Raw genomic sequence first — 25,278 nt, forward strand, 5'->3', positions numbered from 1 at the left:
ATTTTCTCCACCTCCTTTCCCTGTCCCTCTCCAAGATGGTACACAATCTAAAGTGAACACATTTTTCACATTAGTTATGTTGCATAGAAGAATTAAAACAAATGGAAGCAAGCATGAATAAAACTAAACAAATAGAAACATAACAAAAGAGAAAATTGTCTGCTTCATTCTTCATTCTGACTCCATAGTTCCTTCTCTGGATGGCATTTTGTATCATGAGTTCTTTGGAAATGTTTTAGGTTCTTGCATTGCTGTGGAGGAATAATTCTATCAAAAGCAGTCCTTGAACACTGTGGCTGTTACTGTGTTTTCCTGGTTCTTCTCACTTCAACCAATAGTTCATATAGCTCTTTCTAGGTATTTCTGAAGTCTGCTTGTTTGTCATTTCTTATAGCACAATAACATCACGTTACATTTATATACCACAACTTGCTCAACCATTCCACAAGTGATAGGCATTCCCTTAATTTCCAGTTGTTGGCTACTACAAAAAGAGCTGTTATAAATATTTTTGTACAAATGGCTCCTTTTCCCATTTTTATAATCTTTTGGGGTACAATCCTAGAGGCAATATTGGTGGGTCAAAGGTTATGCATATTTTTATAGCCCTTTGGCTATAACTGCTTACAGAATTGTTGAATTAGCTCATAGCTCCACCAACAATGAATTAATGTTCCAACTCTCCCACATCTTCTCCAACATTTATCATTTTCCTATTTTGTCGTTAGTCAATCTGATAGGGATGATGTGGGATCTCAGAGTTCTTTTGATTTGCATCTCTTTAATCAATAGTGATTTAGAGCATTTTTATATGACTGTAGATAACTTTAATTTCTTCCTCTGAAAACTGTCTGTTCATATCCCAAGAAAGGAACTTTAAAATTCTTCAAATCCAACTTAAATTTGTACAGGAGTCATCTCTTTACCTTCAACTAAAATTTGTTCATTCAGATTTTGCATGGAGATTATCAAGACTATCAAGGAGGAATACCCTAGATCCCCCTTCCAATCTTAAATCCTTCTAATTATTTGGAAACCTTACACAGAGTCAAATTTTACTTGATTGAAAGTTTCTCCTTTTACATCTGATGTTGCAGTTTGGGGACAAGAAGAAAAAGTTGAATTATTTTCACAAGACTTCAGGAATTCAAGAAACTTTATCTATACCTCATTGATATCAGAGGAGTATAGAAGATAATTGAGGAAAGAATCCACAAAGTATTGCTGAGAAATGATGTTGTCCTAGACAAGAAAATGGAGACTCTAGGAATATAGATTTTATTTTCAGCACTAACATTGATCAAAATGTAGGGTTTCAGGAGGAAAAAGCAGATTTCTGAAGTAATGACTAAGAAAATGGAATCTGAAAAGCAGATTTATATTTCTAAACCATGATGCAAAATGTAAGTATGATAGTGGTCAGGTATGAATTTTAAGGGCTGGTAAGAATATATGTATCTGGAATCTCAAATTTTATGTAGAAGATTTCAAATGGTGAAGGAAATAGAAGGGAGAAAAGTGGTAATGTATATATCCACCAAGACAGATGCAACAGTTCTTAGCTAGAATGTAGAATGTTGAGTAGCAGAAGACATGCCAAGAAGTTTGCAAGATTTGATTTTAAAGCAAGCAATAAAACCTCATAGTGCCATATACAGAAATGAACAAAATCAGAGTAGCAAGCAAGGTGAACTAGAGATCTTAATTCAAAGAGAGCATTTGGCTTTATAAATAAGATGTGATGAAATAGTATTCAAAAGTGTATAAATTTTGAGAGATTGCATATTTTCTTACAATAACAGTCTTGGCAAAAGAGACAGGGCAGTGGAGTGCTAAATTTTATTAAGATATACTCATAGAAGGAAATTCAGGAGTTAAAGTAAATAAAAGCATTTGAATAAAAATGGTCGCTACTCTCTCCAAATACTAGTAAGGTGTTTCACACATATTTGAATATTTTGATGTCTGTGAAATCCCAATGATGTGGGAACCACTAACCATATGGACAAAAGAGGAAGTAGATAAAAAGTTTGGACAACAGACCACAGGCCTATCATGGAGATATATTATAGCTGTGATGAAGGTCTTCATTTATCCTACCTTTGGAAGCTTTCTCTGTAGCAATGATTTATTGATTTTGATGTAAGATAATTTAAAATCTTTACAAGGTGGAGAAATGAGTGATGAGAAACATCTAACAACAATGGAGAATACATATTAGCCAGAGTGGACATGATGGTAACCATCTTGATAAAGTAGGTTTCAAAGAGTTCAAATAAAGTTAGGTAAGAACATGTAGAAATAAAGTCCTAAAGGTAAATTCAGTCTAGAAGGAAGAGAAACTCTAAAGAATGGATCAAAAAAGGTAGGAAAAGCAAGAATTTGTGGAAAACCTCTGATGTGAATATGTAGTGAATACGTCAACAAACTTGAATTCATAAAATACCATGACAGCTTTCCAGTCAAGATGGGAGGATGAGAGCTTAGAATGGAGCCAGCTTTCTTATAAGCTACTTTCCTATTCAAAACCAAAACAAAACAACACCCCCCTCAAAAAAATACCTTAAACCACCACCAATAACCATAGCAATAACAACAAGTATAACTACAACAGAAAAAAAAAGATAAAAATGCCAAAAGGAGGGGAAAAATGGTTAAAACTATACACATACACACACACACACACACACACACACACCAAGCTAAGACAAAAATGAGCACAACAGAGAACTGGCACAATAAGTATCAGAAATGAAATAGGTAAAAAAAAATATGTTTCAATTTAAAATAGAAAGAAATTTAGAGAATATCTAGTATAATCCATCATTTTACAGAATAGGAAACTGATTACCCAAAGGTTAGGTGACTTATCATAAGTAAGAAAATTCTAAGACCCAATAAAATATGCACCTGAAAAACAGTTTTAAAAAGCACGGGAGCAAATAAACTCAGAATTTAAAGATATATTAAAAATATCTAGAACAACCAATGGATACAATAAGCAGACATGAAAGCCATTAGAATATATGAAACAGACTTAACACAATGGAAAACAGAATCCCAGCCAAGCTGGAATCAGCTGGAGTACATAAAGAGGGAGAAAGGCAACAAATAATTTAACATATTGGAACAGATACAGAATCGAGTCAAGATCTGAATGATAGATGATGACGCAGAAATCTCAGGATTGTTAACATTGTAGGAAGTTTGTAAGCATATAAGCTTCACATGTACATATGCAGATTTGAACATTATGTAATTTTAAAATATCTTCAGAGAACATTGCAGTTTGCACTGAATTATACAAATAAAGTGACAAGGAAGAGGTTAAGTTTCAGTTTTCTTAAATACAATACAGTTAAATTCTAATTTAGGAAAAGCAATAAAAATATTTCACTCTGCTAAAAGATAGAAATTACCTTATTAACTAACACTAAGATCATATTGTTTTATAGAACAAGGAAAATCAGATAATTTGGAGTCAAATATATACAAATTTACAAAGCATAAACCACGAATATAGCACTGGCGACTCAGCAAAACAAATATACTTTTCAAGACAAGAAATGAATATTTGCAAAGTCATTCAACTTTGAAAAATTTACAGGATAATGATATCTATTTCAAAAAAGTCTTTGAACAGCAGTGAAGTTTTCTAGTCAAAAAGACTAAGTTTCAAAACAAAGTAACACTTCTCAAATCAATATCACACAATTGCTAAAACTGTGATAGCTACCAACATAATACATTGGCTAAATCACTAAGCATTCACAAGGGTACTTCAGAGAGGCAGATGGAAAAAGAGGAGAGAAATATCTGAGAACATCAAGAAGAGGTGGAAAGGGAATGTGAGTAAGGAAATCTAAAAGTGAAAGTCCTATCCTTAATTAAAGATACCTATATTGCTCATAATATTCAGGGACCTTGTTTAGAGTGGTTTTTTTATGTTTTGATTAATAAAAGAAATAATTTGAAGAAAGTACATATTCTTTTCTAACAGAATGAATCAATACAAGATGAATTTTAAAAATATAGATGAATAAAAATGAACAAAACTCTCATAAAGTAAGGAAGGACAAAAAAATACAATTGTTTCAAACATAGAGAAAGAATAATTTTATCAATTGCAAGAAGAAAAGATAGGTTGTTACGTAGTTCAATTGTGTTTAAAATATTATTTTTATAACAAGAAGAAATAACTAAGACAAAAAAAGAAAAAATAGATTAAGGAAAAATAATATTACAAACAGATAAGAAATAACGCTAATTTCAGAATCAATAAAGATCAACTATGTATTTATAATGCAAATCCTGGAAGTTAGGGGGCATTACTAAAACCTTGTTGTCTTGACTAATAGACACTTGCCATTCCAACAAAAGTAAAAGATATGCAAAATTTTGAAGTTCGAAGTATAATAGTAGGCACAAGAAAAGGTGCTTCTGTCCCCTAATCACTGGAAAAATGCATATCAAAACTTCTTCAATAACATATGCCTACTAGAAAAGGAAAAAAAATGGGCGAGAAACAATAAAACAATGCTTATTGGTTTGGAGGTAACCATTATGGATGAGGTTGTGGATTGACATAGATATTTTGAAGAACATCTTTGCAATGACAGTAATTACAAAATTGATGTTACCTTTAACTATAGCTTTAATATTTTTAAAGCCTTAGTACAAAAATATTCACATCTACAAATGTGTGTAGACATATGTGTATACATATATGTATAGTAACTAGGTATAACAGAATAAAACTTGTAGACAACATATGCATCAAAGAAAATTGGAGAATGGATAAATAATTTGGGGTATATTAACATAATAGATGACATGATGTCATCAAAAGAAAAGTAGGTATAATTCCATAGAAAGATCTGTATGAAGAGATGTATAGGTCCAGAAATTAATGGATTTATCCACAATTCTACACACAAAGACAAAATAAGTATTAGAGAGACATTTTCTAGGGTGAGAAGGCTATTGAGGTGGAGACAGAGAAATCTGGAGAGTAAGAGAAGCCAGTTCTTGGAAGAGCTGATTATCCAGTTACAGAGGGAAGGAGAGGATAAAGGCTGGAACAAATGTAATTATCAAGAGTGGCATCATGATTATATACTTGCACACATACAAGGCAATGAAGTCCCTAGAAAACAACAATGTTGAAGTATAAAAAAAAGGACTCCTGCCTATTCATTTATTCTGTCTTTACTATGGCAATTAAAATTGTTTTACTCTCTTGATCATATCTCATCTCTATCTATTTGACCTTTTGAAGAGAAGAAAAAAACAAGGTGGCTTTTCTTTTATGTTAGTACTTAGGAACAGGAAGGATTGGTGGGTACTGAACAGAACGTGAAATAGTCCAGCTAGCGTTTCCACAGTAATCCACATGCTGTCAATGTACCTTAATTCTAATCCTTTTTTTTTCCTTTCCTTTTAAAGAGACCACCTGTGGTGAGGGGTTATGCTGAGAGCTTTATTATATTCACTCTTTTGTTATGTGATTAAGTGTACTCTGGAGATCAGACCAAGACTATGATAGCCATTTTGTATTCATATTCAGGTCTCTAGTGGTGTAAAGATAAAACATTATGTTGCTATAATATCAGTAAACCTGGAAGGCATTCTTTTTTTTTTTCCCCAGAAGTATCATGGAGCATGTTAAAGAGGTGGTACTCTAAAGACTCCACACCATTCACTATTTCCTGACAATATTTGGAATGGATATTTGACAAAAGCTCTCAGAAAAAGAGATTTTTGAACACTTTCTAAGTATCATTCTAGAAGCATTTCGGAGCTCTGGAGGATAGCATTTTGGCTCCCCCGTCCTGGAAGTGTAATATGGTGATCATTGCAGAGAAAATTTGCTTAACAGGAAAGCAAAATATAAGACATAACAAATCTGCAAACTTAATCTCAGATCTGCTCTGGTCCCCTGTTTTTCAGTCTGGATTTTAATGCTTAAAAAAAAAATCCTTTCACTCTATTTCTTCACTGAGATTTAGTACTAAAAATCTTATGTTGAAGTCAAAATGAAGATGCAATTCTTTAAAATTAATCTTCCTCCATCTACCTTTTTCTCTCTAACTGCAACCTGGAGGGAGCTAGATTCCCAATTTCAAAGTTAAATGTATTTAATATTTAGCAGAAATGCTAATAAAGATCACAAATTAAGAAAGAAATTGAAGCAAATAGAAGAAATTTAAATATTGACTATGTTAACCTGAAAACTTTGTTAAAGAAAAGATAACAGGCTAAATGCATACATTTTATGATTTAATTAATTAATTGATCAATTCCCTATTAAAGACAATGGTAACATAATGCATTATGGAGCCAGAAATGTTCTGGCTACCGATACAAAGAACTGGGCATCCTTAAATATGTTTTAGTACAAAGAAGTGTTCTGTGTCCTTCAGATTTATGATCTCCATGAATGATTAACTAGACTATTAGAAAGGAATTTCTTAATTGCATAGGTTGTAAATACAATAAGATAACAGAGTTTAATAAAGTTTTCACATAGAAATTACGACCCAAGATGTCTGTGTTTTCTTTACCATTAACATGCCATAACATAGTATATGTCTACAAATATTAAGATATGGAAAACGTCCCATTATTCAAGATAGTGTCTTAGGTTAAAGGTCTCTTAAGGAATGTTGTCAGCCCTGGCTGGCTTTTGTTGACATAGGAAGAGGCATTCTCTAAGTTTGCTTCAGAGAGAACAAAGAGATTATTCCAAAATTTTATATTAAATATTATCAACTATCAAGACCTTCATAAGGCATAGTTGGTAGTTTTGGTTTAGAAGCTTCTAATATGTGTATATTAAAGAAACATAGTGTGTGGGGTAAGAGACCCTTACTCAAACCAAACTCAGAGTCTTCTCAAAGCAGAAGGCAAAAAGGAATTTATTACAATCTCCTGAGAAGAGGCACTTCCCGAGAGACCATAGGTGGTGTAAGCAAGGGAGTGTACCCGAGCGGAGCAGAGTACAGCATTACATAGACCCTAACGTGCAAGCCCACTAGCCTATCTTCCCATTGTCTGGGAATCCAGACATACAGTCTAAGTGTGTGAATCTACTCCAGAGAGAAAGAACATGGAAAGCATACTTGCTCACCAATAAGGCTTTTTGTTACCAAATGCAGAACTTAAGGGAAGAAGGTTGTTTGGCAGTGGTGAAGGGGAAGGCTATGCCAGGTCACATGACCAGAACTTTGGTGGTTCTCCTCCATCCTGAAGCATTTAATTGGGTGGGGGTTTTGGGGAATTCTTGCCTGAGGGGTTTTCACTTAACCTGATTTCACTCAATAGTAACAGAAGAAGAAATGCATAATTCACCTTCCAGTCTCCACTTCTTTGTTCACAATATTCTAAGTGGAGTAATTTTCTCCACCATCTTCACCTATTGAAATCTTACCTGTTCTCCAGTTTACCTCAAATGCTGTCTTGCCTGAAGTTTTCCCTGATTATAGCAAAGTTAGACTATATCTCTACTCTCTGTGTATTCTAATAACATTTTTTTAAATCTCTTATGACATTTCAGTGTCTCATCATGACATGGAAGTGACCTTATACTGTTGAAAGCTATTTTACTGGGACAAAAGCTCTGAAAGATTTCACTAAGTTAGACAAGTATCAGGAAGAAATTCTTTCCCCTCAGTGTATTCTTTTTCTCCTCCCTTTCAATTCTTCTTTTAATATCATCAAAGCATGGAAGCACTTCCAACTTCTGTTAATTAAATGTCTGAGTCTGAGAGGACACACATCATCTCCCAATATCAAAATGTAAAGAGTTTACCTTTGTTTATTCTTTTATGATTGGGATTCATCTTTTATTTTTCTTTCAACTCATGTGCTTGAATTTATTTTGATATAGCTCTGGTCCTTTATCAGGAATGCTGGGAAAAGCTTATTCCCCCTCTGAAAGATGTTTATTCAATCTTGCTGGGTAAATTATTCTTCATTATAAGACTGTGTATTGTTCTGGAATAAAATATTCCATTCATCCCTCTCCTTTTTGATAGTGGAGGCTAAATTGACTGTGGTTCCTCAGTATTTGAATACTTTGTTTCTGACTACTTATGACATTTTTTTGTCTTTGACCTGGAAGTTCTGAATTTTGATTGTAAATTTCCTAGGAGTTTTCATTTGGAGGTTTCATTCAATGGTTGTCTTTTTTGTTTGTGCTACTTTTCCCTCTGTTTCTGTGAAATTTGGACAACTTTCATTTATGATTTCTTCAAATACATTGTCTAGGCTCTTTTTTTTTTCCTCTTTGATCACAGCTTTCAGATAGTCCAGGGATTCTTAAATTGTCTCCCATTGATATGTCTTCAGGCCAGTTTTTTTTTGTTGTTGTTGTTGCTGTTTCCTGCTATAAGATACCTTAAATTTTCTTTTAGTTTTTCAGTCTTTTAACTGCTAAATTTCTTAACACAAGGTGTCATTAACTTCTATTCCATTTTAATTTTCACAGTTTTTTTTTTCTTTTTGATCAGAATAAGGTTTTATTCCTCTTGGGTGAGGCTATTTATTGTCTTTCTGTTGTTTTCCTTCCAGAGTGCTCTTTTGTTTTCCATATCCTTCCCCGCCAAGTTAACCATTTGTCTTTTTTTTTTTTTTTTGATTCTTGCATCATCTTTTTCAGGCATTCTAGATCAACTTATACCCAAGCTACGGTTTGCTTTAGCCTTTAACTTATAAATATTTTGGAGTTATTCTTTTTTCCTCAATTTATGTCTTTGTCTATGTTACCATAGTTTTTTACAATAGGATTATTTTTTTTCTCTTTTTTTTGCTAATTCTTGACTTTGGACCATATCTTAGGTCTAGGGTCTGTCCATCCCTGGAGGGAATGTCTTAGCTGAGCTTATATCCTCTAGGGGCTAGTTACTGTTTTTTTGTTTGTTTGAAATGTGTTATTCTATAATCTTCAGTACAGTTCAGGCTAGGGATCTGCAAGCTTCCAGTACTCCCATGCTGATCTGAATCAGGGAAAAGCCTGATTGTTTCCTTCATTGTCTAAAGTCCACAAGTTCCTGACCTGTGTATGGATCTGAGCAACGTAACTTTGAACTTTACCCTGACTGATGTTCCAGTAGTCTACTGTTATATTCAGCTACTATCATCCATTTGGAAAATGGTACTGGTTCAGAGTGACAGAAGTGCAGCCTTCTCTTTGGTCTGGATTAGCTGCCTCAATTGTTGTGCCTCAGGCTTCAGATTTGACAGGATGGTGGAATTCAGATCATGTTCCATTCCTGGGCTCTAAGCCACACCGGTACCACTTCTTTTCCAGAACTTAGTGCAGTGCCTGGAGTATAGAAGGGACTTACTAAATGTTTATTCATTAATTCAATAATTCTCAACCACTCTTTCCCATTAGCTCCCCATCCCCATCAATATCAGCTTTTGGTGCCAGTCCTTTCCTCAGTTTGTCCTGCATCTGTAACTCAGAACCTGATAGCAAATTACGGACCTGCCATTTGGCAGGTATTTATGCACCGTTCACAAGTTCCCTCCTCTGTTCTGCCTCTGGGATTTTTCCTTGCCCTTCTACAAAACCTTTCTCTTTGCTGAAATGCTCTCCGCAGAGGTTCCCACCTAGACTCTGTTTTTAGTGTCTGCATACCTCTCTGTGTGTCTGAATTTGTGAGTGGGGCTAGAAAAGAGAACCCCTGTGATCTTTTCTTGTTTTTTTGCCCCTCTGATCAGAACTCAATCTGTTGTACTTACTAAATGTGTGGGGAGCAGTTGTTAATAGAACTTAGTTGCACTTCTTTCACTGCCATCTTCAATCTGCCTCCCTATATCTGTTTTTCAAAGACCAGCCTAGCTAATTCTTCACAGACATCCCTAAGAGGTTGGCCAACAGGTGTGAATTGCTGAGTGGAGTGACCCACATAATCTACAAAAATATAAGATGATCCTCCATACTGTGAAACTTTCTTCCTGTCATGATGACAAAAGTAATTTTCATTTTTATTTTTTTAAAATTTATTTATCTATTTTAAGTTTTCAATATCTATTTCCACAAAATTTTGAGTTCCAAATTTTCTCCCCATCTCTCCCCTTCCCTGATCCCATGCATTCTGATTTCCCCTTCCACCAATGTGCCCTCCCTTCTAACACCCCTCCCTTCCCTTATCCCCCTCTTGTCTCTTGTCCTGTAGAGCAAGATAAATTTCTGTACCCCATTACTTATATTTCTTATTTCCCAGTTGTACACAAAAGCAATTCTCAACATTTGTTCCTAAAACTTGGAGTTCTAAACTTCTATACCTTCTTCCCTCCTCATCCAACCCCACTGAGAAGGCTAGCAATTCAATATTGGCGATATATGTGTAGTTTTGCAAATGACTTCCATAATAGTCATGTTATGTAAGACTAACTATATTTCCCTCCATCCTATCCTGCCCCTATTTCTTCTATTCTCTCTTTTGATCTTGTCCCTCCCCAAAAATCTTTACTTCTAATTGCTCCCTCCTCCCATTTGTCCTTCCTTTCATCATCCCCCCCACCCTGGCTTATCCCTTTCTCCCCTACACTCCTGTAGTATAAGATAGATTTTCATACCAAGTTGAGAGTGCATGTTATTCCTTCCTTGAGCCAAATGTGATGAGAATAAGCTTCACTTTTTCCTCTTACCTCCTCCCTTTTCACTTCCATTGGAAAAGCTTTTTCTTGCCTCTTCCATGAGAGATAATTTGTCCCATTCCATTTTTCCCTTTCTTCTCCCAATATATTCCTCTCTCAACCCTTAATTTTATTTTTTTAGATATGATACTTTCCTATTCAATTCACCCTGTGATCTCTCTCTGTCTCTATCTCTGTCTCTGTCTCTCTGCTTCTGTCTCTCTCTCTCTCTTTTTCTCTCTCTCTATTCACCAAGGAAGTAACCTTCTATAGTCTTATTTCTTTTCCCTTTTTTGGGCATTTTCCCAATGAGTTACTTGACTTTTGGGTCCTTTGTCAAGAGTACAGTATACTCTGGGGACCTGTAAAATCTCTGTTCCTCCAAAGTGGCACAATCAAGGGAGAGGAGTTTGCTCCCTGACTGGGTTCTTGCCTGAGATACAGATTCTCATTTTCTCCAGGGGCTTTAGGTGGGGGAAGGGCTGCCACTCAGGGCTGAGGTTCAGATCAGGCTTCAACAATGGATGCTGGTTGCTGATCCTGCCACTGCTGCCTGGGGCCAGCGCTAAGGCAGGACCCTGCTCCCTTGTCCCAGACGTGAAAAAACTCTCTCAGTGACCTTTGAAATGTCTTTCTCACTTGTGGGTTTGAGGAATCTGTGAACCTCCACTGTTGCTAGTGGAGATTCTACCCCCCAAGCCTTCTCTGGTCCTGCTCTTCCAGGTGTCTTGCAGCCAAGTTGGGCTGTGCTCCGCTCTCTGCCTCTGGTGAGACAGACCTTTCCTGTCAGTCTTCCAGTTCATGCTGATCTGGAAATCTCCTCCACTCCGTCGTTTTGTAGCTTCTGCTGCTCTAGAATTTGTTGAGAGTCTTTCTTTACAGGTATTTTATGTGCTGTGGAGAAGGAGCTAGAGTATGTGCGTCTTTTTACTCCATCATCTTGACTGTGCCCCCTCCCTGCCAAAAGTAGTTTTTAAAAAGGGAAATAAAGTATGCACACAGTTCTTGACATAGCTATAAAGACCCCTTTGACTGATTACTTTCTAAGTGTGTAAACTTTGACCAGCAAAGAGGAAGACTGAGAAATGAACCACATAAATATTGACATTCTTTAAAAGAAATGAGAATATATACTTCAGTTGCAGTTCAATGAGAGAATGGCTCACTTTGAGATGTAACTAAAGAGTTTTGTTCTCAATGTTTAGCTGAAGGTGACTGGAAGTATTATTTTATGGTATCCTTATATGTCTCACCATCTAGTTCTAGTGAGCATTACAATAACAACATGAAAATAGCTGATTACGTGCAATGTGCACTGCAGGGGATGAAAATTATATGAGGAATTTGACAAAAACTTCCAAATACATAAGCAAAAATTTGAAAAGTACCAGTAAAGATTGCATTCTGGGAAGATGGCAGAGAAGGCCAGAAATTTCCAGCCTCTCTAAATTTCCTACACAGGCAGAACATCTTTATGAAACAAATGTAAAGCAACAAAAATTAAAGGGGAAAAGCACTTGTCTTCCTAGAATGTATTGAGAGGACTTTAGAGAAGGCTCCAGGATCTGAGGTTTTAGTCTTAGAAAAGTGTAAACACCTCTAGGCCAATTCCATTGAATCAGCAAACATTGGGTCCTGAGGGGAGTAAGTCGCAGAAATTTCACCTCAGGAACTTTTACACAACCAACTTTCATCTAAAGAACTGTAGACAGTTGAGTAAGGAAAGATTGAAAGATCCCCTGCTGTTTCTGGAAGTAAGGCCTAGTAGTACTGAGCAGACGGATCCCTGGGTTTGGCTGTGGGCAAGGACTAGTGATTGCAATGAGCCAAACGAGTTCAGGGAATGAGAACACTTTCTGGACTGCATTGCTAGAGCTTAGGAGAGGAAGAAAGGAGTTCCTGAGATTGAGTCATTTATAACTTTAAACAACATTAAAAGACTTAAGAATTCTGAACGATGGACATTTATCAGGATTCCAGAGGAATGATGATGAAATGTTATCTCCATACCTCCTGAAAGAGAGGTGATAGATTTTGGGTTCAGAACAAGACGTATACAATTTTGGACTTGATGAATGTGGAAATTTGTTTTCCTTGACTATGTGCATTCATTACAAGAGTTTTCTTTTTATTTCTTTTCTTTTTTTTCCAATGGAGGCAGAAAGGTGTGGGATTGAGAGGTAGAGAGAATAGATCTTTACTTATTGAAAAAGGTAAATAAAACCTTAAAAAGAGAGAAAAGAGAAAAAGTACTAATAAGTTTTATAACATTAAATTGTTAGAACATTCTTTAAGAAGAAATGTAGGATATGATTATTATATATACAAAAAAGATAGAGAGAGGGAAAGTGAGAGAGAGAGTGAGAGAGACAAAGAGAGAGAGAGAGAAGGAGGAGGAGGAGGAGGAGGAGAAGAAGAAGAAGAAGAAGAAGAAGAAGAAGAAGAAGAAGAAGAAGAAGAAGAAGAGAGAAGAAAGGACTGGTTAAGAATGTAACAGTCATTGAGGAAACATTTTTTTCCTATGCAAGAGCATCATTAATTGCTTAAATCAAACATTAAAGTGAATATTCAAATTAGAAAAAGATACACAAGAATCCCTGTGGGCCACATAATGCTTTCATTTTAAAATTTAATATTACCTATGTTATCTTGAACTTTTATCTATTTTATTAAATTTTTCCAATTACATTTTGTTAGTTTGCAGCACCCTTAAGCACTTTTAAAGTGCTAGATACATTACTAACCGGGGGCATTCAGGTGACACAATGGATAAATTGTTTGAATTGTACTTAGGAACTAAGAAATACTTATTTTCCTGGATTCAAATATGACCTCAGACACTTACTAGCTGTGTGACCCTGGACAAGTCATTCAATCCTATTTGGCTCAGTTTTTCATCTGTGAAATAAGCTGGAGAAGGATATGGCAAATGATTCCAGTACCTTTGCCATGAAAATCTGAAATGGAGTCATGAAGTGCTGTCCATGACTGCAAGAACTGAACAATAAATCATTACTAATTTTTGGAGATACAAATCAAAGCTAACAAGACATTCCCTGCTTTCAAAGTCTTTACATTCTAACAGAGGAAGTCAGTGATAAAAGGGTGCGTGAAAGTGGGGCAGAGATAAACATGGATTCGTGTGTCAAGGAGACTGCTGAAAGTAGCATTGCCCCCTGCTTCCTGACAAGATAAGTCAAAACACTCACCTTTGGGGGTTAGTGAGTGACAGTCTCTTTCTTTCCTGCTGCCCATCTGCTACTCCACACCACCGGCCTCTCTCCAGCACCCTATTCTTTGTCCCCACACCATCTCCCTCTGTCTCCCTCCCCTCTTTTTCACTGCTTGTCTATCTATTTTCTGTGCTGTTTTCCTTCACAGACTTTATGGTTATTAAAATGTGAATCGCTATCCCATTTCTTGCTACAATTTGTGGTATTTCCCTGACAAGGACCTAAAAAATGGCATACCTACCCCATTTCATAATTTCATGATTTAATTATTAATTCAGTATGGAAATGAGAAGAAATATTTGAGACCTGTAGTGACCAGCCATTGTAAGATCAGCCGTGCTAGTCAGTCTCATGGCATCCACTGGAGTCCACTTGAGCTCCATACCTGTTTGTATGGTCATCAATAAAGATGACAGAACACATGTGGTTGCTAATGATGCAGGTGACAGAGTCATGCCAGCTGTGGTTGCTTATTCAGAAAATGAAGAGGTTATTGGTTTGGCAGCAAAGCAAAGTGGAATAAGAAATATTTTCAATACATTTATGAAAATAAAGCAGATTCTTGGCCACACATGTGGTCTTTGGACCTGGTTCCACAGCAATTAATCCTGTGGAGGAAACAACTGGCTCTGAGAAATATACTGTAGCAGTAAGTACCCCAGCATACACAGGAGGGCATGCTGCACCACTTCTTAGAGCTACTTTTCTAAAAGGAAAGCAACTTTTGAGGGGTCAAAAATCACTTTAATCAAACACATATACCAACTGAGAAAATACAAGCAGGACCAACAGACAGGGCTTCCAACTGTCTGATCATAAGAAATAAAGCTGGACTTCTTAAAATGGGTGCCCAGATTCTCATCTGACACACAAACCTTCTTCCCAAAACTAAGCCCCAAAGAAAAACTTCACCTCAGACTATATATACTCTTTTCAGACTTGGAGGGCTGGACCCCTCCTGACATAGTACCGCATTAGCAATCAGTAAAAGGTGTGAGTTTTCATACCAAACAACTTTCCCCTAATCTATCTTCCCTTAATAGCTCCACCTGAGCCCTATTAGTGAGTGGAAAAGGTTTTTAACTTCTGTAACATTTACTGAGACCAAAAAGAGCTTCCCCCAAGTCTTCATTGTTGCAGCTTGATTCTCAGGAGCCTTTGATAGTTCCTCATTTCACAATGGCCACTACCAATAGTAGTGCAGGCATCTGCTGGTCCAGACAGGACATGCATACTCTTCTGGCCATGCTGGGTAAGGCAGAGTACACAGTGCCTCCAGACTGTCCACTATAATGCAGTTGTCTATCAGGCTGTGTTAAAACGAATGCATCAAGGTTTCCAACACAAAGAATGTCAGTACTGCTCCAGGTTTAAAGTTTTGAAAGCTTTATATTTAAAGGTTTATGTTGCCCAAGCCACCAGCATGGGTGACCATCCACACTGCCCATTTTATGATACACTGGATCAGCTTCTCCAAAATCAGGTATTGACTGACCCAGATAATTTAATGGAGAATGCTGTCTAGACCAAGTAATGTGATTAGAAGTTAGTAGCCTCTGACCTCTCAGGGGAAGAGCAAAACAGCAACTCGAAGGCAAAGAGGAACCAAACAGCTGATCATCAGACTATTTGCAGTGCAGCTAAGGAATCAGATGAGAATTGTTACCTAAGTGTGGGAATTGATAACCAGCTGCCTGAGATCAATGATCTGAGGATTCCTGGGATGAAGCCTCAGGGTCAGTTTGCTCTCAAGTAACCCCCAGCTTCCGCAGCTGCCATAGCCTTTACAGAGGTACAATTGCTCCCTGTCATAGCAACATCATGACCAGAATGGGTATGTCCAGTGGGCTGGATCCCTGGGCCAGTACCAGCTGCAATACCCTTGGTATAACCTGCACACAACAGCCCCAAGCCTCTTCCTCTAGAATCTTGTTTCTGGTGGGAATGAGACTTACATCAAATAACCACCTCCAAGGTGCGCATGGTGTAAAGGTGTCCAGTGGCCAAGACCATTGCTGTTGAGTTGGCAGAAAACAGGAGACTGACATGAGAACTTTCGTAGTGTGAGGAAGAAAAACTGGACAAGCTAATTGCTATTGGTGAGGCCAGTGCCCAGCAAGACACGACCAATGAGCTCCACAAGGATTCTGTCTTTGCAGTCAGATGTTTGGTTGGAGTAGTAAAAGAAGCAACTGGTTCTCTTCAGCTAGGACTAGAAAACTACTTCAAATGTTAATTTCGAGCACCAAAAGTTAGGAACCTCTTGTAAGAAAGTTATTTCCTAGATTAGCAGTAATAACATCTGCTTCCTAATGGCTGCCCTCACTGTTCCCCAACATCTTATCTTGTGCAACTGGCCCTCAGAAAGAGAGAAGATGAATCATATATTTGTGGAGCAACAGGAATGCATACACAGGTCAGTTCCTTTCCTGGAAGCCTATTAAGAATTAATGGATGACTACAGAAGTATGTGAGCCAGCATGGTATTCAGAAAAAGTCTGGGGTTGGAAGTCAGGAAATCTCTAGAACTTCTTCTGCTGCTGACTTCCTGTGAGTCCTCAATGTCTTAGGCAATTTAGATAATCTCCCTGTGCGTCAATATCCTGATATGTACAAAGGAGAATATCCCTGTCACACTTACCTTACAGGGTTGTTGTGAGTCTCACATGCATGGCAGCTGTGAAAGCATTTAGAAAAGTATATTGTGAAAATGTAAGGTATTATTCATAAATGTGATCTTGGCTGAGGTATGGCTGGGATGAGGCACATTAGACTGTCAGGTTTAACAATGTGTTTATTAGCAGTAATCTCTATTCTTTGAGCCCTGAATCCACCACTTTTTAAAAAATTCTACTTCACTGCTATATAGAGGGATTCCTTTCTTTTTTTAAATCCCTTTGCAAGCATACAACTAATATAATTGCAAACCATATGTACCCTTTTGAATACATTTTTCACTGCTATAATTATTCACATCTTGACATTATACAAACTGTAGTGACCAAATTCTTCACCTCTTCCCCCCTCTTTTTTCATTCAGCTAGTTCCTATTTTACCACTAAAATGGGTAAAATGAATGATTGACAGGAAACTGCTATAGTATAATATCATGTTTCCATATTGATTAATGATTTGTGGTGAAATGAAATATTGAATGCTATATGAAATTTTAAATGTAAGTAAATACTTTGCATTTCATATTATATAGTTACTTTATGTGCATAAGTAAATATTAGTAATTATCCTAATTTGGTTTGTTACCAACTCTGCTTTCTAGAAACAAATGATTTGGGTTGTTAGTTTCCCTGCTCTACTTCAAGCTGATATCATTTTTCTAGGCTAGCAGCTTTTCTGTCTAGTATGTGTTAAAGGACATGCCTTGGAAAACATGCCATCTAAGCAACCTGTCAAAATCATACTTTCTCCAAAGTTGGTTCACCTAGTTGAATGGCCAATAATGTATGAGAGCAAAGCATAATACCTCCTATACCTCTTAGAAATGAAGTGGTCTTCATTGGATACAGTCTGGAACAGATCACTGTTCTTTTGAAGCACAAACCCTAAAGCAAACTTTTTTTGTCCTTATTTTGAAATAATTTCTCTGTAATACTTAATATACCTTGAATTTCTGTCCAGTGTTATACATTTACAGGAGACCAAAAGATTGCAAAAAACAAAACAACACAAAACAGCAACAAAATATTTTGTGGTGATGTGCCTATATCTCTAAATTTGCTTTACAAAGGGAAACCTGTGATCATTAAACCTGCTAAAGCTGTTACATTTTATGAATTAAAAAAATTGTAATACTCAAAAATCTTTTGTAGCACAAGGGATTTGACTTATCACATCAGACAACAATTTAGCATAGTCAAAAGCTCTATTGCTCCATTACTTTACTCGAAACTGGTCCCTCTTTAGGTCATAACAAAGTATTTGCAATGTGATCCTCCTATGAAACATGGATGGTTTGTTATCCACATCATCACAGAGAGTACCTCTATCTGTGAGGTCACCATTCCATTTTAGTATCAAGGTATAACATTATCAACTTTTGACTTGAAAATAAGCAGATCAGTTTCTTAGGGTATGCACTTTTATTAAGAAGCCTCTGTTTTTCCCCCAAGTCTTTGTTAAGCATGTCAGATCTCTTGTGGATCACTTTGGAGACCTTATAGAATTTTGCTAACAGCTGAGACTACCTGATTCCCTCCCCAAACAAAATCACAGAGAACATTGCCACACTTAATAGTTTTCACTCATGTACATGAAATGGAGACTTGCTTTATTATTAACCATCTTTGTCTGTTTTGTTTTTCTCTTTCCATAAAAGCATGAGAAAGCATGAACTTTAAAAACAAAATGGCATTCTACTGCAATTTAATGAGTCTTCTTTATATATGTAAACTTACATGTATGAAATTATATGCAAATGTATATGAAAAGTAAAATATGCAAAATATGCATATATGATATGTGTATATACACATATGAAATCACACATGTGTGTATATAACATATATGCATGTGTATGTGTGTGTGTGTATATATATATATACATATATATATATATATACACACACACACAAACAAACATGCCACAAATCACCAACTAAGTCCTCGAACATTCTGCAGGGACCCCAAGGGAGTCTCTTCTGATAACTGCCAGTTAATTAACCTCATCCCTGCATGTTCCTCCCTTTCTTCCCCTGTCTTCTGATTTGGTTGAAGTCTAGGCTGATGGAAGTATAGATGGAGTTAGGGGTGGGAGTTAAAAAGGACTAAAGAACTCCAATAAAATCTCCAGGGAGTCAGATGAACATAAGGAGCTACAGATCAGCCTTCATTTATATATGCCATCTGTTCCCTAGGCTATCTGCAACACTACTAGATGATCATTATCTAGCAATCTTGGGAAAATAAATATGAGTAGAGCAAGGTCAATGTCTTCACATACCATTCTCAACCATAATAAAAGAGGAATAACTTTCTCTGTTATATCTCTGCAACTGCCAGGGTTGGGGGGTGGTGGGGAGCTCATTTCTGCTGCTCTGCTCCTATTTGATGATTTCCTTATCTTCCACAGGTTGAAAATGATTGAATCAAAATTTGTCCATGAATTTTTTTTTTATGCCAGTACTGAAGTCATTTGGTTCATAATACTATATTTGGCTAATTTCACAATATTCACCAGTAGAGAGAAGAGGATAATCAAGACTGAAAAGTGGAAACTAGATTTATAACTTTTCACAGTGCAAAAACAACAGAAATTACAGATACAAAATGATGAGTAGATGTGGTACTTTTGCCTTAAACTCTCCTGCACAATGGACTTCAATTTGTTACTAGAGAAATCCATTGACCAATCAAGAGGGCATGAATTGTGCATGAAATTGTGCATGAAATACAGAACAATGTCATGAGTAGGAAAATTCTCTCTCTCTCTCTCTCTCTCTCTCTCTCTCTCTCTCTCTCTATCTCTTTCTCTCTCCTCTCTCTCTCTCTCCTCCAACCCTACAATCCTATCATTCTTTCCTGATAAATGCAACCTTGGACATAACAGTGCAAAGAAAAGTTCAGCTGATATTAAAAGCAATACCTTCTACTCAATATTAGTGAAACATCTTTTTTGATTCTGAATGTCAAGCTTCCATCTCTCTTCTCTTTATGACAAATAAATTTTTCCTTGTCTATCAATGATTTATTTCTCCCTTTCATTTCCTTTTTTCTCATGAGCTAGGATTACTAATTGTGAGTGTTTTTACTATGCATCACTTGTGGAATTAATTTCCTTCACAATCATATCTCTGCCCTTTCTTCGTGACTTTCCTCTTACTTTTCCTGTATGTTCCCGACTAATCTCTTCCTCCTCTGATTTCTACTGACTCCTGCTCTTTTCTTTCTCTCTCTACCTTTAGGTAAAGTAATGAAGCAATAGATTTTTTTTTTACCTCACTATATCATTGTTTCATTGGAAAATCTAAATTTCTTGTCAATAATCTTTCAAGCAGCATTTTTTTTGTCAACAACTACCTTCCTTCATCTTATGTCCATACTCAGTCATAGAATGACAGTTTTATGACTATGGAAAGTACATATCCATGAGAAGGTACTGGAGCCTTTCTTATTCATCACATTTATTTACTTTTCAGTATTTCTAACAAAGTTTCACGTCAAATTTTTCTGACTCTTGAATCTTCAATTCTTCTATGAGTTATATTATCAGAAATTTGCTTGTGACATTAAGAGGTTAAGGTCATTTTTACAAACATAATGCGATAAAACATGGCCTTGAACTAGGGTCTTTAGACTCCAAGGACACCTTTGTACACATAACATTGTATCATGGTATATCCTAAAATTAAGTAAAACATAAATACATATTTTTTAAAAAAAACTTAATTAAAAATATTTAGGGTCTTAGGTTTAGAGCTTAAAGAAAGGTTAAGGGTCATCAATTTTATTCAACTGCTTCATTTTATGCATAAGAGAATTGAGTCCCCAAGAAAAGAAATGATTTCTCTAAGGTAGTATTTTGCCTAAGTAGCAAGTGTCAGAATTAGATTTGAACCAAGTTCCTCTGACTCAAAATCCAGTGCTTTTCTTAGTCTACCACAGTTGAAGACAGGAGGAAGAATAAACTAAATACAAGGCCATCACAGGTCCAAAGACAGAAGCCAAGGATTTGCCATGGTGACAGTGAAAGACAGACAATTTCCAATGAAGGGGGAAAAGCATCAGAGTTGAACTGAAAACTTCTCTATCTTAGTATAGGAGGGAATAGGTAGAGTGGACAAAAGGAAAAGGAAGTGAAAACATGATTACAGATTACAATTAGGTTTTGAAATAGCCAGATTTTGGGAGAGATTTCAGTACATATATGTAAAAACATAGAATTCTGTGCAAAAAGCAAACAACAAAAAGAAACAAAAAAAAACCATTCATAAGCACTCTGTAAAGACCTAACAACTTTTATATATCCAAAGGTGAAAAACATCAAGGCACTGAAAAGGACTGCAATTACCTGGACTGCAATGGTTCAATCAACATCCATATGTAATTATCCTGCCATTTGACCTATTGTAATCTTTCACAGAGCTGGAGGATAATTGTCCATTTAGATGCATCTCTTCCACAGAAAGCTTCCTTCTCAATATGGTGTGTGGAAAAATCAATTGTATTCCATGTGGTTTTCTGGAGAAAGATAAAGAAGATGGAATGATTAAGTACAAAGGTACTTTACACAACTGATATTCTCTATTGTCATTTCATATTTGTTTGCTAAACCAGCCAGGGGGTCTCCAGGTCCTGGTTGTTGCTCAGGTATTTCTTCCACACTAGCAAGGAAACTCAGTGCCATACACTAATATGGTCATTCTGGTTCCACTAAAACAACTTTATCAGTCCCAGAGTTGCTTTCTGAAGGGTAGATGCCAACTTACTACATCAGTGCAATTAATTAGCATGGTAATACCATGGATTCTTTGTATTCCAACTCCAGCTTCAGCAACATTCTCTTAGATGAGAGCTAAACTGGTGGTAACATACTATATTTTTGCCACCCTAGCACTCCTGGTCTTCTCCTATAAGCTCTCAGGTCAGTAAATCACTGGGAATCTTTCTATATTAGAGATTTTAAACACTATTAATGAATTATTTTCCTTGGACCAGATGTGTGATTTCACTGCTGTCATAAACTTCTAGTGAGAAAATTCCTTCTCCTAATGCAAATAGCTTTGCAACTAAATAGTTTTAGAGAACTGCCTCGTAACATTGAGGGGTTAAGTAAGTTGCCCAATATCACATTGCCATCCTATATTAGAGGAAGGACTTGAACTCATGTCTTTCTAACTCTAAGTCCAGTGATCTATCATTTAGACCAAACATTTTCTTATTTATATATTAAAAATGATAAAACTAAAAATTTAAATGTATATAGTGCTCAAGGCTTACAAAGAGCTATCCTTCCAAAAATACTAAATTAGATAGTTTATTATTTTCATTATGTAAATTATTACTTTAATTTTAAAGAGGAAACTGAGGTTAATTAATATCAGTTAACCATTCTGGTTAATTAACTTGACTATGATCACAAAGATAGTATCACTTCCTAAACCCAGGTATTGTCTGTCATATGTTTTGATATCTTTTCCTCTCTACTCTACTATTTTATTAATAAATAAACCAGTTCATTTCTGAGTGTCATTATATATGTATATGTACATATACGTGTGTTTAATAAGGCTATGCATTTATGCTCATATTCACATATTCATACACATAATATAAATATATATTTTTATACATGTTCCCCTCACCATATTCTCATATTATAGGAAAGAGACTGTAACGTTGAAGACATGACTGTTTGGGTTTTTTTTTGCCTTTGCATTTCCCAGCACCCAGTACAGTGCTTGGCATGTGGTAATTCCAAGAATAGTTTTCTTTCTCTGATATCATGCCACAAGTGAGATACAAACAAAATAATGTGCCATTTACAGAGGGAAGACAGATTATTTTTCAATGGGGAAAGCAAAAAAGCTTATGAGACTCAGGAATAAGTAAGGTCAATTGGAGAAGAGGTAGCAAACACACAACCTCACCATGGCTTACAGTAAATGAATTTCAGGCTCCTGATCAGACTAGAATACACTGAGCAAGGGGTAGTGATGTGTCTTTGTCTTAGAGGCTTAAAAATCTGATCAATAATCATCAAAATTATAACAATAACTAGAATTTATATAATACTTCTGTAGCACTAGCACAATATTCATAGTGCCAATGGTGACCATGAATATCCTGGTACAAATCTGAATAACGAAATACAACAGACTCCCCACATGGAAGACAGAAGCAAAACATTTATTCAGATACCAGAAAGCCAAATTCATCATAGTAACAAAAATCTATACAAAACAGCAATGCAAAAGACAATACCATCCCCAAGCCTTCCCCATGTTAGGGCCTTTCCAAAAACAAACAAGCACTCAGTAGCCCAGCTATCTGCCTCCTCCCTGTCCCTCAGTTCTGACTGCTCTCTGATCAAATTTTTCTCTCATCTCTGCTCTGCTCTACCTCTTCCTATTCCATATGACTTAGACTCATGTGACTTGAGCCTCTGTGTCACTTAAGCAGGTCACATGGGCCTATTAATGAATGAAAAAGATCTTCCCATTTAAATTACCATTACAATTTCCTACATGCCAGGAGCTGTGTTAATTATTTTACAATTATTTATTTGATCTTCACAATTCTGGGAATTAGGTGCTAGTACTTTCACCATTTTACAGATGAGGAAACTGAAGCTAAGTAACTTGCCTAGATTCCAACAACAAGTAACTATCAGGCCAGATTTGCTCTCCAGTTTTCCTGACTTCAGGACACACACTGTATTCACTCTGCCATCTAGTTATCTGATCAAGATGATGATGAGGACAGTGATAAAAAATATTTTAAAAGAAGAAAAAGGAGGTGCCCAAGTGGCATTGTGTTTAGAGTACTGAGTTTGGTGTCAGGAATGCTAGAATTCAAATATAGCTTCAGACACTTAGATTGTAATATGATTCTGTTTGTCTCTGTTTCCTCAAATGTAAAATGGTGATAACAGTATCTACGGGGTTGTTGTGAAGACCAAGTGAGATAATATCTGTAAAGTTCTTAGCAGTGTCTATCACATACTAGGCGCTAAATAAACACTTGTTCCCTTCTCCTCCTCTGAAAAAAAGGGAGGGAAGGAGAATTGGGAATCTGCTTATTAATGTTATCTTACAGAGCTAAAGATTTAACATGAAGAAGAAAAGTAATAGAGAGGATTGGAAATTCACAGAAAAAAATATCCAAGAAGAGAGCCAGCAATGAAAAGACATGGTGTCAGAGGTCTAGGCTCAAATTCACAAAGAAAGATCCTCATATAAGAAGGCAAACTCAGCTTCATAGGTATCCCTGAGAATGGGTATCAAGGAACTAATTACTGGAAGATGATTGTGGAAGGATATACTTACCTTAAGAAAGAAAGACTAGACAAAAAGTGTGGTGGATGAGAATTATACATTTCTCATTCATTACCATTCATGAACTAGAGCAGGACAGCATGATGAAGAATCTTTTGGTGTGGATATGTAGAAGAATAAAGAAAAGCAAGAATTGAGAATATATGAGAGACTGCAGGAAAACAGGAGATAAATGTAGAGTTCAGGAAAGAAATCACAATTCTGGCACAGAGCCATGATATAATAAGGATGAAGGACTTTAATTATGCAGACAGCTGCTCGATTTCTCTGTCTGCCAAAAACGAAGAAGCCTATAACTCCTTGACTCACCTTAAAAAATAATCTCTTTCTTTAAAACGTAAAGGAAACAAGATGGGGAAATGTTACTTTGAACCTGATTCTGACTGACATGGAGGAATAGGTTGCTTAAATAGAAATGATGGAAGTCTTTGAGGCAAGTGAGCACTGTATCTTAGAATTGGTCTTTGAAAAGCTAAAAGAAGGGAGGATTTCTCTCTCTCTCCATTTCTCTCTCTCTCTCTCTCTCTCTCTCTCTCTCTCTCTCTGCCTCTGTCTCTCTCCCTTATATACATACATACACATAACTATATCATTTTGTTTTTAAAAGTGCATAGAAATCAAGCATAATACCATAGCTTTAATGGTAGAAAACTTAACCATAAATGGCTGAGAAGCCCTTAGAAATGAAATTATGAGAACACCAGCAGAATCAAATCCAATACCAAAGAAAAGGAAAAGTCATCTAAAGAGATCACAATGGATGTAGAAAGAAATCACTAAGATTTTTAGAAGGCATATTCAGAAGTTGGAAACAAAGGGAGGACAAAAGAAGCCCTGCTATTTTAAAAGTAATGTCAGGAACACTAAAGCTCAGAATTCAGTAAATCTTGCAATGATTTATAAAGACAAGCAAAAGGGATTTGGGGACTATGCTGTGGGTACAATGAAGATCAAAAAGAGATAGGGTTTTAGATTAGTGAAGATTGGAAGATAACAGTTTCTGGACAGAAATCAGAATTACTAAACCCTTATTTTGTTTCTGTCTTCTCTATCAAGGAGAATGATTCTCAAGCTGGAAGGAAAAGAACAAAAATATTTATTAGCAAAGACCTGAGATGTAAAGTAAAAGATATTAAGAGATAACCTGCAGTTCTCAATGAGTTAAAAATCATCAGACCTGGATACACTATATCCCAGGGAATAGAAAGAACTGGCTCATGTTATTACTGAGCCATGGTATATTTGATTTTTCAAAGATCAGGAGTAAAAGGAGAAATAGTACAAAAGAAAGAATAAATGAGAGAAAGGGAGATAAAGGTTTATTGACAGACTGATAGACTGATAAACTAATAAGATTTAAATATAACACAGGTTTTGAGCCAGATTTG

The 25,278-nt window shown here is 36.1% G+C and overlaps 1 long non-coding RNA gene and 1 pseudogene across 1 annotated transcript in view; both read left to right on the top strand.

The window, feature by feature from the left end:
• The window catches only part of LOC140512796 (uncharacterized), a 201,601-nt gene that overhangs the window by 67,906 nt on the left and 108,417 nt on the right, over window positions 1-25,278 (top strand). The window lies entirely within an intron of this gene.
• Window positions 14,541-16,654, top strand: LOC140511330 (myb/SANT-like DNA-binding domain-containing protein 7; annotated as a pseudogene).

Source organism: Notamacropus eugenii, chromosome 6 (assembly GCF_028372415.1).
Source record: "Notamacropus eugenii isolate mMacEug1 chromosome 6, mMacEug1.pri_v2, whole genome shotgun sequence".
Taxonomy (NCBI): Eukaryota; Metazoa; Chordata; class Mammalia; order Diprotodontia; family Macropodidae; genus Notamacropus; species Notamacropus eugenii.